At 49.8% G+C, this 14,408-nt stretch overlaps 2 pseudogenes; both read left to right on the forward strand.

The window, feature by feature from the left end:
• Positions 1-281: 281 nt before the first annotated feature.
• LOC125525128 lies at positions 282-8,783 on the forward strand (annotated as a pseudogene).
• Positions 8,784-9,149: 366 nt separating this feature from the next.
• LOC125525133 lies at positions 9,150-12,020 on the forward strand (annotated as a pseudogene).
• The last annotated feature ends 2,388 nt before the right edge of the window (positions 12,021-14,408 follow it).

Below are 14,408 nucleotides of genomic sequence, written 5' to 3' on the forward strand. Positions count from 1 at the left end.
CATTGCACGGGCCGTCTGAAAACTATTGGCCAAGAATATCATCCAGAACATCACTCCTCGTTTTTATCTGTTGCAGATCTATACCACTAGCTAGACCAATATTGTCAAACAGCATAAATAAACGGTTGGTGATACGTACAGAGCACGCAGCGCCAGCACGCCGTCGGGCTACGGTGCAGTCTGGGCCTCGTCCTCGTCCTTGACTCCTTGAGCAAGCTCATCTGCGGCGCTCGTCAGGCGCGTGATGCGCTCTCATAGATTCTGATCGATGCGTTTCTCACATGGCTTCCCTGCTGATACCTCTAGTGAGCAGAGTGGCTGCCAAGGCCGGCGACACGCTTGTCGCCGAGCTGCTGTGTGCGTGGGTGCTGGACAAGGCCCGCCGGAAGCTGGAGCGCCACCTCTCAGCCGTCCAGTGCATCCTGTTGGACGCCGAGGCCAAGATATTGCTCGACCGCTCCCACAACAATAGTAATAATCACAATGTGATGGTCCTCCAAATAGTCGGTATGGGGGGAGTTGGTAAGACCACCATTGCTCAACTTGTGCACAATGATCAAAGGGTGAAGCATCATTTTGAGTTGGTCTTGTGGGTATGAACAAGTGTACTTTGAGTGAGATGGAGGCACTGCATAAGAAACTTAGTCAAGTGTTGGGAAACAAAAGGTACCTCCTAGTGTTGGATGGTGTTTGTGTTAGAATATATAACCGTATTGGTTTTGTATAGTTATACGGTTGTATATGTGTAATCCTTATATAGGTGTCCATATATTGTACGATACGAACTCCGCCTTGTAACCTATATATATTGATCAATACAAGGCACCACAACGTGTGGTTTCCCTAATCTTACATGGTATCAAGCCTAAAAGCCTAACCCTAGCCTGTGCCGCCCTCCTCCTCCTTCCGCTGCCGCCGAAGCCACCACCTCCTCTCTCCCCGCCGCGCCCGCACCGCCGCATCCATGTCGCAGCCCGACGCCAACGCGACGAACCAGGCAACCAAGGAGCGCCAGGACGCCGAGGCCGCCGAGGCCGCCAAGGCCAAGCTGCCTCTCGCGACCGCCGCCGATGGATCCAGGACGAGCGCGGGGTCTTTCTCCTTGACCTCGCTGCACGCCCAGGCCGTCGGCCTCCACTCCATCAAAGGCCACGTTCCCGTCGAGCTCGCGCTCGACACCGGCGTTCACCGGCAGTGGCGCACCTTCTTCCGTGCCGCCTGTCGCAAGTACGCCCTCCTGGATCACCTCGACTTCGATGCTCCTGATGCGCCGAACCCGGAGTGGTCTCTCCTCGACGCCACCGTCGTCTCTTGGCTCTATGGGTCTGTCTCGCTCAGTATCCTCGACGCCGTCATGACGCCCGGCGACGATCCCCTCGCCATCGATCTCTGGAACAACATCAACGGTCTCTTCAACGACCACAAGATCAATCGTCAACTCCACCTCACGGCCGATCTCAGCGATGTCAAGATGGGAGAGATGAGTATGGCCGACTATCTTCAGAAGGTCAAGTCCCTCTCCGATGGGCTTGCGGATCTTGGTGCCCCCGTTGATGATGCCGAGATGGTGGTTCACTGCCTCAACGGCCTCTCCGAGCAATACGAGTCCGCCGCCGATCTGGTCTCGCTCATGCCCGGTATGACCTTCGCGCAGTGCCGCTCGTTGCTTGCGCTCCAAGACATGAAACGCAAAAACCGCCGCGCCCGCAACTCGGACACGGCCCTCTTCACCAACACCGGCAACCCTGGCAAGGTTCCTGGAAAAGGAAAGAAGAAGAAGAAGGCCGCCGCTGGAGTCACCAAGGAAATCATCCCGGCGCCCGTGACCCCGCAGGCTGCCACTCCTTCCTGGCCCTCACCGCAGCATCCCTGGAACGGCGCCATCCAGATGTGGCCCTATGGCCAAGGGGGGCTGCTCGGTCGCGCGCCGCCCAGCTACGCGCCCCGGCACACCTAGTCGCCGCATGCGTTCTACGCCTAGAACCCGTACGGCCTTGCTCCCTACGGCTACGGCTACGCCTATGGACAGCCCTCCTATGGTCTCACCGGCACGGCTCCATCAACACCGGCATCAACTTCGGCTTCATGGGACCAGGCCGCGCTAATGCATCAGTTCCAAACCATGGGGCTGCAAGCACCCTCCAGGGAATGGGTGATGGACACCGGCGCCTCCTCCCACTTCGCGTCCGATCCCGGTATGCTCACCTCCGTGTCTCCCCCCTCCTCCTCTCGTCGTGCTGTCGTTGTCGGTAACGGTTCCACTCTTCCAATCACCGGTACCGGGCATGCACGTCTTCCTATTTCCACCACCTCTCGTCCTCTTTGCCTTAGTAATGTCTTAGTAGTTCCTAACATAGTTAAAAAACCTTTTGTCTGTTTGTCAGTTCACCATTGATAATCGTGTCTCAGTCGAATTTGACCCTCTTGGTTTTTCTATGAAGGATCTTCTATCCAGGACCGAGATCCTCAGATGCAATAGCTTCGGAGCTCTCTACTCCATCTGCCCCTCCTCTACCAGCCAGCCACACGCCTTCCTCATCGTCGATGCAGCACTTTGTCAGCGCCGGCTTGGGCATCCTGGGCGGCCCGTCATGGAGTCATTAGCTCGTTCTTCGATTATCCCTAGGGAAAAGAATAAAAGTAGTTTGTGTCATGCTTGTCAGTTAGGTCGTCATGTTCGTCTTCCTTTTTCTTCCACCAATCGTGTAACCACTACTCCGTTTCAAATAATTCACTGTGATTTGTAGACATCTCCTGTTGAGAGTATTTCTGGCTTTAAGTATTATCTCGTTTGTCTCGATGATTTTACTCAGTATGCATGGGTTTACCCTCTACGGATTAAGTCTGAAGCCTTCTCGCACTTGTCGTCCCTTCATGCTTTAGCGCTCACCCAGTTTAGTGCACACTTGCAGGCTATTCAGTGTGATAATGGTCGTGAGTTCGATAATTCACTCCTCCATTCGTTTGCCCAGCACCATGGAATTGCACTCCGCTTTTCATGTCCATACACTTCGCAACAGAATGGCAAAGCCGAACGCATTATTCGTACTTTTAATGACATTACTCGTACACTCCTTATCCAAGCTAGTATGCCACCTCGTTTTTGGGTCGAAGCTCTTCACACCGCCGTTATGTTGCATAATCGGCTGCCTTCCAAGGCAATCTCGGATCGTATTCCTTTTCGTGCCTTACTTGGCGTAGATCCTGCCTATGCTGGTCTTCGGGTTTTCGGATGTCTATGTTACCCCAACACCACAGCCGTTGCTCCGCACAAACTTGCGCCTCGCTCCGTGCCATGCGTGTTTCTAGGGTACCCATCACGGCATCATGGCTATCGTTGCCTTGATCGTTCCACCCAAAAGATCATCATCTCTCGTCATGTAGTGTTCGATGAGTCAACCTTTCCCTTTGCCTCCACTCCATCTTCGTCAACTCCTACTCCTTCCCTGCACACTTATGATTTTTTGCAGGGTACTGAGTAGCCGGTCTCGTTGATGCCGTTCACCGTGCCAGGCACGGTGACACCGGACGTGGCCCCACGGTCGCCGCCACGGTCGCCGTCGCCACCGCCACGGTCGCCGCCACCGACCTCGCCTCGGTCGCCGCCACCGACCTCGCCCCGGTCGCCTCGGGCACGAGCTTCTGCCGAGGGCCCTGCTGGGAGTCCCGATGGCGGCCCTGCTGGGAGTCCTTCTCCTACTGCAGCCACGTCACCGCCGGCAACGCCGTCGCCGGCTCCTGCCGCTATGGATCCACCCCGGACCCGCTGGCCGCGGGCCCCTCCACCGCCACCATCCCCCGCCATGGCCACTCGTGCTAAACAGGGCATTGTGCAGCCGAAAAAGATATTTGATCTTCATGTTGAGGGTTTATCTCCAATACCGAAGACTTATCGTGGTGCTCTCAAGGATCCAAATTGGCATTCCGCTATGGTTGAGGAGTATGGTGCTCTTCTCTCCAACAACACTTGGGACCTCGTTGATCCACCTCGCAATGCTAACATTGTTACTGGTAAGTGGATCTACCGTCACAAGATGAAGTCTGATGGTTCTTTGGATCGCTACAAAGCTCGTTGGGTGCTTCGTGGATTTACTCAGCGGGAAGGTATCGACTTTGATGAAACTTTCAGCCCGGTCGTTAAGCCAGCCACTATTCGAACAGTGCTCTCTCTTGCTCTCTCTAGTGACTGGTCCATTCATCAGCTTGACGTCAAGAATGCATTCCTCAATGGCACTCTCATCGAGACTGTTTATGCTCGTCAGCCTTCTGGGTTCACTGATCCTCGTTTCCCTGATAAGGTTTGTCGTCTCAACAAATCACTCTATGGTTTGAAACAGGCGCCTCGAGCATGGTTTCAGCGGTTTGCTTCGTTCATTGCATCGGTTGGTTTCATTGGCTCCAAGTCCGACAACTCATTGTTCGTCTATCGGCGTGGTGCTGACATGGCTTGCTCTATGTGGATGACATTATCCTGACTGCATCTTCCTCGACATTGTTGCACAGTTTGATTGCCTCTCTTCGTACCGTATTCAATATGACAGATATGGGTGATCTTCATTATTTTCTGGGCATCTCTGTCACACGCAGCAAGGACAGTTTGTTCCTCTCACAGGAGAAGTATGCATTGGATCTTCTTGACAGAGCTGGCATGTTGCAGTGCAAACCCATCTCTACTCCCGTTGATACTACCTCCAAACTTTCAGCCAAGTCCAGTGATCCAGTTGCAGATCCCACCGAGTATCGTAGTATTGCAGGCGGTCTTCAGTACCTCACGTTCACTCGGCCGGACATCTCTTATGCTGTGCAGCAGATTTGTCTTCATATGCATGATCCTCGGGCTAATCATTTGCTCCTTGTAAAGCGTGTGCTTCGCTATATCCGCGGTACCACCGGCCATGGCCTCACTTTGTTTCGACGCAGCTCCAACAAATTGCTGGCCTATTCTGACGCTGATTGGGCAGGTTGCCCTGACACTCGCCGGTCTACCTCAAGCTATTGTGTATTTCTTGGCACTAACTTGGTGTCATGGTCTGCTAAGCGGCAGCACACGGTCTCTCGCTCCAGTGCCGAGGCCGAATACAGGGCAGTTGCAAATGTCGTGGCTGAAACATGTTGGTTATTGCAGCTTCTTCAGGAGCTTCATCGACCGGTGACTGGTGCCACTGTGGTGTTTTGTGACAATGTGAGCTCTGTTTACATGACACAGAATCCCGTTCATCATCAGCGCACCAAGCATGTGGAGATCGATTTACACTTTGTGCGAGATTGTGTCACCACAGGCGAGGTCCGGGTTCTTCACGTTCCGAGTTCTTCTCAATTTGCAGACATTTTCACCAAAGGATTGCCATCTCCTCTCTTTTTGGATTTTCGGGACAGTCTTAACATTCGCCGACGCCCGTTTACGACTGAGGGAGGGTGTTAGAATATATAACCGTATTGGTTTTGTATAGTTATACGGTTGTATATGTGTAGTCCTTGTATAGGTGTCCGTATATTGTCCGATACGAACTCCTCCTTGTAACCTATATATATTGATCAATACAAGGCACCACAACGTGTGGTTTCCCTAATCTTACAGTTTGGAATGAAGATAGACAGAAATGGGATGCTATGAAATCATTGTTATGCTCACATGCTGGCTCAGGTAGTGTTATATTAGTGACAAGCCGCAGCGATCAAGTTGCTTCTATCATGGGCACACTTCCTGCACATCACATATCTCTTCAAAATGGGGATCAGTCATGGGAGCTTTTTCACATAAACACATTTAGAAGGGGAGTGAAAAAACAAGAGGAATTCATTTCAATGGCTAAGAGTATTGTCCACAAGTGTAAAGGGTTGCCTCTTGCTATCAAGACCATAGCAGGCTTACTTAGTTCAAAGCAACAAAGTGACTGGTTTTCTCTTCTGGATAGTGATGTTTGGAAGAATGATGTCCTCGCAACTAAGATCGTACCTGCACTACAGCTAAGCTATGATCACTTTCCATCAGACGCAAAAATATGCTTTTCCTTCTGTGCTATTGTCCCGAAGGATAGCCTGATGGAAAAAGACATGTTAATCCAACTATGGATGGCAAATGACTTTATTCCTTCGGAAGCTAGAGGCCAACAAATTTTGGATGTGCTAATTTTGAGATGTTTCCTCCAAGATATGGAGATTCAAATGAATGACTTCATCCACCGACCAACTACTTGCAAGATGCATGATCTCATGCATGACCTTGCTGGCTCAGTAAGCGGAAATGATTGCTCCTTTTTGCAAGAATCTTCATCAAATCAAGAAAGTCTGCAAGGATCCACGGTTTCTAGTTCATTACACCATGAGGCTCGACATTTGTCGATCGATTATGTCAGTAAAAATACCATTGCAGCCATGAAGGAAATTCTAGCTCCCCAACCTCGCACGGTACTAGTGTTCCAAAGGAAATCCAGGACCGAGATTCCTCTAAGTATGGCCAAGTCGAAATCGATGTCCTTGCAAGCATTGAAGACATTCTCAATTGAGACAACAAGCCTGAAGCATCTTCGCTATCTGGATTGTTCTAATTCTGATATATTTGCACTGCCTGCAGCCACTATCATGTTGTATAGTTTGCACACATTAAAGCTCATTGGTTGTATACACCTCACGAAATTGCCAGAAGGCATGAGATATATGAGCAGTCTTCGGCACATCTTGCACCATTGTGCGTGCCAGCGACATATCTGTCTCGTCAGATGCAGCCATTTTGTTCTAGTATTGCGTAAATAGCCCGCTATATATGGCACTTAAATCAAGAGGAAAAAGAAAAATAATAATAAGCGTATAATCTGGCATCTATATAACATATAGTTGACAATTGACATATACTAACAACTATCATCCATATTTGCAAAAAAGAAGCGCTAGTGGAAATGGATTAAAAAGTTATTTATTTATTTGCGGGTGAAAATGCATTACATTTTTACAAAGAATAAAAGATGCACTACAGCTTTTTTTTCGAGAAACTGGCAGGAGCGCTGCCTTTCAATTAGAAGAAGAGTGAATGTTACAAATAGTTTACACAAGGCTTTTCCCAATAAGATTCGGGTGGCTGGGGAGCCTCCCAAACATCGTCGGCATGTGGATTACTCGCGAATGAGAAAGTAACTGGATCTGTGCAAGCGAATATCTGTCAAAGCTAGTTGGGCGACTTCTTGGTAGGTCAACCTCTTGCCGATGAAAACTCGACGGTTCCTCTCCTTCCAGATGTTCCAGAGCGTGTAGATCATGGCACCACTGCGCTCCCGCCCATTTTGAGCTGGAACACCGGCAAGGAAGCCCTCCCACCACGTGTTGATGGAGGTTCCATCATCCGGTGGGCTTGGGTTAGGCATTCCCTCCACGGCGTTGACGGTCCTCCATACCGCTGCGAGAAGGGGCAATCTCTACAGAGATGAGTGACTGTCTCATTGGATGCCATGCAAAGGCGGCATATCGGATTGTGTGCCAGGTTTTCCCCCGTGAGGACATGCGGGACAAGCCAGGCGAAGAGCTTGCATTTGGGGGTGGCCTGTGCTTTCCAAACCTTAGCAGAGCGGAAAGGCACCAAGCGACCAGAGAACTGCATATGGTAGGCAGACTTGCTGGAGTATTCCCCTGAACCCGTCCAGTTCCAGCGGATGGAGTCTGGACGGGAGAGGGGTCAATACAATAGCATGATCTTGCTAATTGATTCAGCATTTGATTGCCGAAACTGTTCCAAGCTGTCTTAGCTTGCAAAAACATTTTATATTATGAGATGGAAGGAGTAGCTAGCAGTCCATTGGATCTGATGACATTTACATCATCTGTTTCTGAATACAAGTCTTTTTAGACATTTCAAATGAACAATAACATAAGGATGTATGTAGACATATTTTAGAGTGTAGGTTCACCCATTTTACTTCATATGTAGTCAGTTGTTGGAATCTTTGGAAAGACTTATATTTGGGAACGGAGGGAGTACATCTAGCTATATATGAGAGTATTGGATCTGAATCTGATGCACCAACCAAAGAGTACGTCGTCGACATGAGAAGCTAAATTAATACAGTAATAATTACCTGATGGGTTTAATTTTGCTTGCTCATTGCCGGCCGGAGGTCGATCGATCTCGTTGCTTGCGTTTGCCGAAACCCGAAGTGGCAGCAGGGCCTTGGGGAGGCCGGCCGGGCGCTGAAGACTGAACCAGGGGAACGGGAGGCCGTCGCCGTCCGCAGCCGCACGTTGGCGATATTTTCTCTTTTTTGTCGGCCATATATGTTGCCGTTGGTGCTTCCAAAATATCTGACTCGGATGCCTTCCCGTCCCCGTTGGCCAAAATTTTCATGCATGTCGGCAGTACTGTAAGCCCGTCCCTCGTCACTATTATAGCATATACAGTCGTGACGGCAAGTTACATATTACTAACAAAAGGGTCCGTGCGTTACAATAGGAAAAAATAATACCACACGTTATTAATTTACAAAAAAGGGTCTATAATCGGAGTATTTGTAGATACGGCCTGGGGCGGCCTGGGGCGGGAGTGGATCGGGTTAGCGGGCGCGGGCGGGCAGCTGCTGGATCGGGTTAGCGGGTGCAGGCTGACGGCTGGATTGGGTCGGGACGGGATCAAGCGGGTGGTGGCAGCGGCCAGCGCGCAGGATTGCGCGAGCGGCGGCGGCGGCGGCGTGGTGGCGTTGGCGCGGGAGGAGGCACGAGGCGGCGGCGGCGGCAGCCAGCACGGGAGGCGCGCATGGGCGGCGGCGGCGGCGGCGGCAGGGAGGGGTGGCACGCCCTGAACATTTCGAGATCAGGTTCGTTTCAATGCAGCACGCGCTACGCACGACGGCTTCAAAACGAATACGTCATCGTCGTCGTCGACGAAAATAGGCTTTGGGAGAAACGACACTCGGCCGTGCATGACAACCAGTTTATAGTATAGAAAACAATGAAAATCCGATCGTCTTTGTATGCATTCAATGGTGCGGAGGAAACGATGGAGGCATCTTCCGCGTTGGTATGCTAGCCTCGTACTAACTGATGGCATCGTCAAATCACATGGAGAGCTACTAGTATCACAGGGAGAGTCATCGTCAGATCACCGCACCGGAGCACCCACTGATTGATACGAGCCACCCACCCGCGGCGACATGTTTCCCCTGCTAATGCCGCTGCTGGTCAGCGTCTCTGCCAAAACCGGTGACGCGCTGGTGGGCGAGCTGCTGCGGGCGTGGGGGCTCGACAAGGCCCGCCGGAAGCTGAAGCGCCACCTCGCTGCTGTCCAGTGCATCCTGCTGGCTGCCGAAGCCAAGAGCCGCACCAACCCCGCCGTCAACCAGTGGATGACGGACCTCAAAGCCGCCGCCTACCAAGCCGACGACATCCTCGACGAATTCCGTTACTAGGCATTGTGTCGCTGTGTCGCTCATATCCGCCGCTCCACCACATGCAAGGTTCGTGCTCCTCTTCCCACTCTGACTATATTTTAAGTTCAATCTAAATATGGAAGCCTTCTAATTCCAGTTTTATTGGTTTTCATTTTCATTTCAGGCACCGTCAATCGACGCATTACTTTTCCTCTTTCCATGAGCAGGAAGATGAAAGTTGCTCTTGAAATGATAGATGAACTAGTTATGGAGATGAACAATTTCCACTTCCTACAGCATGCCGAGGCACCACATGTTGATCATCCACAAACACACTATTATGTTGATGAGTCAGAGATTGTCGGCAGACAAGATGACAAGGAACAAGTTGTGAAGATATTGCTCGACCACTCCCACAACAGTAATGATAGTAACAATAATGTCAGGGTGCTCCCCATAGTTGGTATGAGGGGAATTGGTAAGACCGCCCTTGCTCAACTCGTGCACAATGACCAGAAAGTGGTGAATCATTTTGAGTTGGTTATATGGGTCTGTGTCTCTGACCAGTTTGTTATCGAAGAAATAATCCGGTCTGTAATAGAAGTGGCCACGATGAAGAAGTGTGATCTGACTCGTATGGAGGCAGTGCAGAAGGGGCTTAGTGGAGTATTGGCCAAGAAAAGGTACCTCCTAGTGCTGGATGATGTTTGGAACGAAGACAAACAGAAGTGGGATGATATGAGATCATTGCTGTGTCCACATGCTGGCTCAGGTAGTGCTATAATTGTGACAAGCCGCAGTGATCAAGTTGCTTCTATCATGGGCACACTTCCTCCACATCAGATATCACTTCTAAATGAGGATCAATCATGGAAGCTTTGTCATAGAAAAGCATTTAGAAGAGAAGTGGACAGGCAAGAGGAATTGGTTTCAGTGGCTAAGAGTATTGTCCACAAGTGTAAGGGATTGCCTCTTGCTATCAAGACCATAGCAACTTTACTTTATTCAAAGCATCTTAGTCAGTGGTTTTTGTTCTGGATAGTGATGTCTGGGAAGATGACATCCTCATAGCTAATGGGATTGTACCCACACTACAAGTAAGCTATGATTACTTGTCATCAGAAGCAAAAAATGTGATTTTCCTTCTGTGCTATTTTCCCCAAGGATAGCCTGATGGATAAAGACATGTTAATCCAGTTATGGATGGAAAATGACTTTATTGTATCAGAAACAAGAGGCCAACAAATTTTTGATGTGCTAGTTTGGAGATACTTCCTCCAAGATGTGGAGATTCAAAAGAATCCAGACTTCTACTATAAAGATGATATGATTCACCTATCATATGCTTGCAAGATGCATGATCTCATGCATGATCTTGCTAACTTTGTAAGTGGAAATGATTGCTCCATTCTGCAAGAATCTTCTTCATGTAAAGAAATTCTTAAAGGATCCACGGATGCCAGCACTAATACAATTGCAGCCATGAAGGAAATTATAGCACCTTGACCCCGCACGATATTAGTCCAAAGGGAAGAGTTTGTGACACATTTCAATGAGGGCAAGTATCTGAGTATGGCCAAGTCAAAGTTCATGTCCTTACGAGCATGGAAGACATTGTCGATCATAAGAGACATGACAAACTTGAAGCATCTTCGCTATCTAGATTACTCCTATTCTTATATATCTGCATTGCCTGAAGCCATAGTCATGTTGTATTGCTTGCAAACATTGAAGCTAATTGGCTGTCAGAAGCTTAAGAAATTACCAAAAGGCATGAGATATATGAGCAGTCTTCGGCAGCTATTCCTTGTTGGATGTGGTAGGTTGAAGCGCATGCCACAAGGTATTGGTCAGCTGGATTCTCTACAGACATTGACAAATTATGTCATTGATAGTGATGAAGGCCGTGGAATTGATCAGCTGAAAGCTTTGAATCTAGGTGGTGGTCTTTCTTTGACAGGGCTGAGAAATGTGCATAGTGCAGAAAATGCTAAACAAGGCAATATATCTGCCAAGCATAATTTAAAACGATTGTCACTCGATTGGTATGGTCCTTACAACGCAAGTGATTGAGATGAAGTAGATAGTAATGCAGAAGGAATTTTAGAGGAACTTCGTTCTCATATAGGACTTGTAGTATTACTGTTAATTGGTTACACTAGTGCTAAATTCTCATCATGGATGCACAACTCTACACTGTTAGAGCATCTTTGTGAACTTCATCTGAGTCGTTGCAAGAACTGCAAGGATATTCCGCCACTATGGCTACTACCCTCTCTTAGGAACTTGTATTTGGATAGGTTGCATAGCTTGACCAGTCTATGCATTGGTAATGATGATGCAGACAATGTGGAATCCTGTATTTCTCCACCATTCTTCTTTCCTAAGCTGGAAACCATGATACTTGAAGACATGCCTATGCTAGAGAGATGGCATTAGGAGGTGGCAGGACAAGGAGTGGTTGCATCATTCCCTCAGCTCAAGGAGCTATGTATCGGTAACTGCCCAATGCTAGAGACATCGCCAGAGGGACTCCTGCAGCAGCTCCAAGCCCTCAAGGAACTATGTATCCTTTACTGCCACAAGTTGGAGGGAGCCTTCTCAAGAGGAGGCGCTTACTGGGATTTGGTTCAAGGAATTCCAAATAGACATGTTGGTCTCAGTCTCTGAATGCTTTGGCTGGCTGTGCGTATGCTTGTGTATGCCCGCCCAGGATTATTTATTCGTTCCAGGATTGATGTATTGTTGAGTCTGTTAATTATATAAACGCTGAGTAATAGCCTACCCAGACGTGATGTCAAAACTAGAAGGCATTTTTCATTTGGTTAAAGCATATATATCGTCGATCGATTTGTGTGTTAAGTACGTCTTTTTATTATTCATGAATACGCATCTTTTATTGGTCATTCCCGGTCGAGTCTGTTGTTCTCGTAGAACAATAGAGGTTGCTTAATTAGATGTTGTCCTAATCTCGCCTAGTCCGTCCCACGTTGGTGACGGTTACGTTCTGTCCGGCGATCGCGGAGGCGATTGGGCTCCTTCCTGTCTCCCCCGCCGCCTGTGGACGTCTTCCTATCTCGTCGTCGGCTCCCTCCTCTGAGATCTCGGCCCTACGAGTGTGATCTCTCTGCGCGATCTGTCCATGTCCCCACTTAAGGCCTGCCTCGTGTCCCCTAGGGCACGGGATCGTAAAACACACACCTAGGGTTCCAGGCTTTGCCTCTTGTTCGTCGGCGCCATGGAGAGGGGTGGAGGGTTTGATGGAGAAGATGAAGCTCTCGGAGAAGGAACATAAGGGAGTGAAGATCCACTGGGCGTCCAAAGACAAGGCGAAGACTGGGGACGTCCAGGCGGTGGGGAAGGTGCTATCAACTAGCGCACCCGTATGCGATCTCCATGTCACTGGGCCGGTGCTGGTGTCCTTTGAAGGGGGTGGACTGCAAGGAGTTGGGGGACAATGTTTTCCTCTTCACCTTCAAACATGAGTCGGGGAAGTGCAGGCGTTGGAGGACGGCCCATGGATGTTTGACAATGATCTTGAGGTAATGATGGATTTTGTGCCAAGCAAGCAGATCGATCAGTATGTGTTTGAGGAGGTGCCAATTTGGTTTAGAGTGTTTGGGCTGCCACTAGGGAAGATGGAGGAGGACACGGCGGAGGACATTGGGAACCTAGTGGGGAAGTTCGTGGAGATGGACACAGGGGCAGACCGGTCAGCCATGGGCAGGTTCCTGCGGATCAAAGTGCGAATGCCTATCAACAAGCCCATAATGCAAGGAGTCTATCTAGGCGAGGAGGTGGAAAGCGATGATGAAATAGGAGAGAAGCAGAGTGTGGGTGAGGAGGAGGAGCGCCCGTTCTGCCGATTTGAGTTCAAGTACCTACCAGATTTCTGCTACATATGTGGTATGCTAGGGCATGTCGATAAAGGCTGCTCGGTGAAGCTGAAGAAGGGAGAGAAAGCACAGTTTGGTAGATGGCTAAAAGCGGATATGGGTAGCCGGAGGGGTGGATAGGAAGGAAGGAACTGGAGGAACCATTCTAGTGGAAGTGGTAGTGGCTCGGGGGGAGGAAGAGTGTATGGTTTTGGAAGGCCAGCGAGTAGAGCTCGTAGCGATAGCACCTCCTGGCGCAAGTCAGATTTTTGGTTGGGTGAAGGGAAGTCGGGGGAGGAGGAGGAGGTCACTAGCCCAATCAAGGATCCAAAGAAGGGGGGTAACTTGGCGATCCTGAAGAAACTTAACTTCGGGGAACTAATGAGGTTGGTGGGAGAGCTGATGCTGATGGGGTGGGGGTTGTGAAGGCAGTGGCGACAGAGCAAGATGAGGGTAGCAGGGATAATTCTATGGTTGTGATGGAGTATCATGGCACTGATGAGGGAAGAGGAGAACCACTTAGTGAGGTTGTGAAGGGGGGAAGAAGCTTGGAGGGACTAGCTCTTTGGAAGAAAAGAAGGATCGGAAGGAGGGGTACACCCCGAAGACCTACAAGAAAGTCAGGAGGGAGGACAGGGTGACGGGGAGTGGCGATGGTCTGGGTGCTAATGTAATAGGGCAGAAACGGAATGCAGATGGTGAAGATGGGGGTGTACCCACCAAAGAAGGGGAGAATGCTAAGGAAGGGGGTGGCTAGGAGGTGGAGCAGGTGGCAAACAACTCAATTATATTATCGGCCGGGCTGCAGGAGCAGCCCCGCCGGGCACAATGATGATTTTCAGCTGGAACTGCCGGGGGCTCGGGAATGGCCCAGCAGTTCGTGGCCTCTTGGATCTCAAGAGGGTGGAGGATCCCGATGTTTTGTTTCTATGCGAGACAAAGTTGTTTGAGAGGGAAATGGAATAGTACAGGTGGAAGCTAGGGCTGGTAACCATGTGTGTGAAGAACCCGGATGGCAGAAGTAGAGGATTAGCTATCTTATGGAGAAGGGGCGTGAATGTGTCGCTGCGGTCTGTGAGGAGACGACACATTGACGTTGACATAACGGATGAGGATGGGTCTGTATGGAGGATGACGGGGGTGTACGGGGAGTCGCAGGCGTGTAGGAAGAAAGAAACATGGA

The sequence above is a fragment of the Triticum urartu genome, chromosome 7 (genome assembly GCF_003073215.2).
Source record: "Triticum urartu cultivar G1812 chromosome 7, Tu2.1, whole genome shotgun sequence".
In the NCBI taxonomy this organism is placed as follows: Eukaryota; Viridiplantae; Streptophyta; class Magnoliopsida; order Poales; family Poaceae; genus Triticum; species Triticum urartu.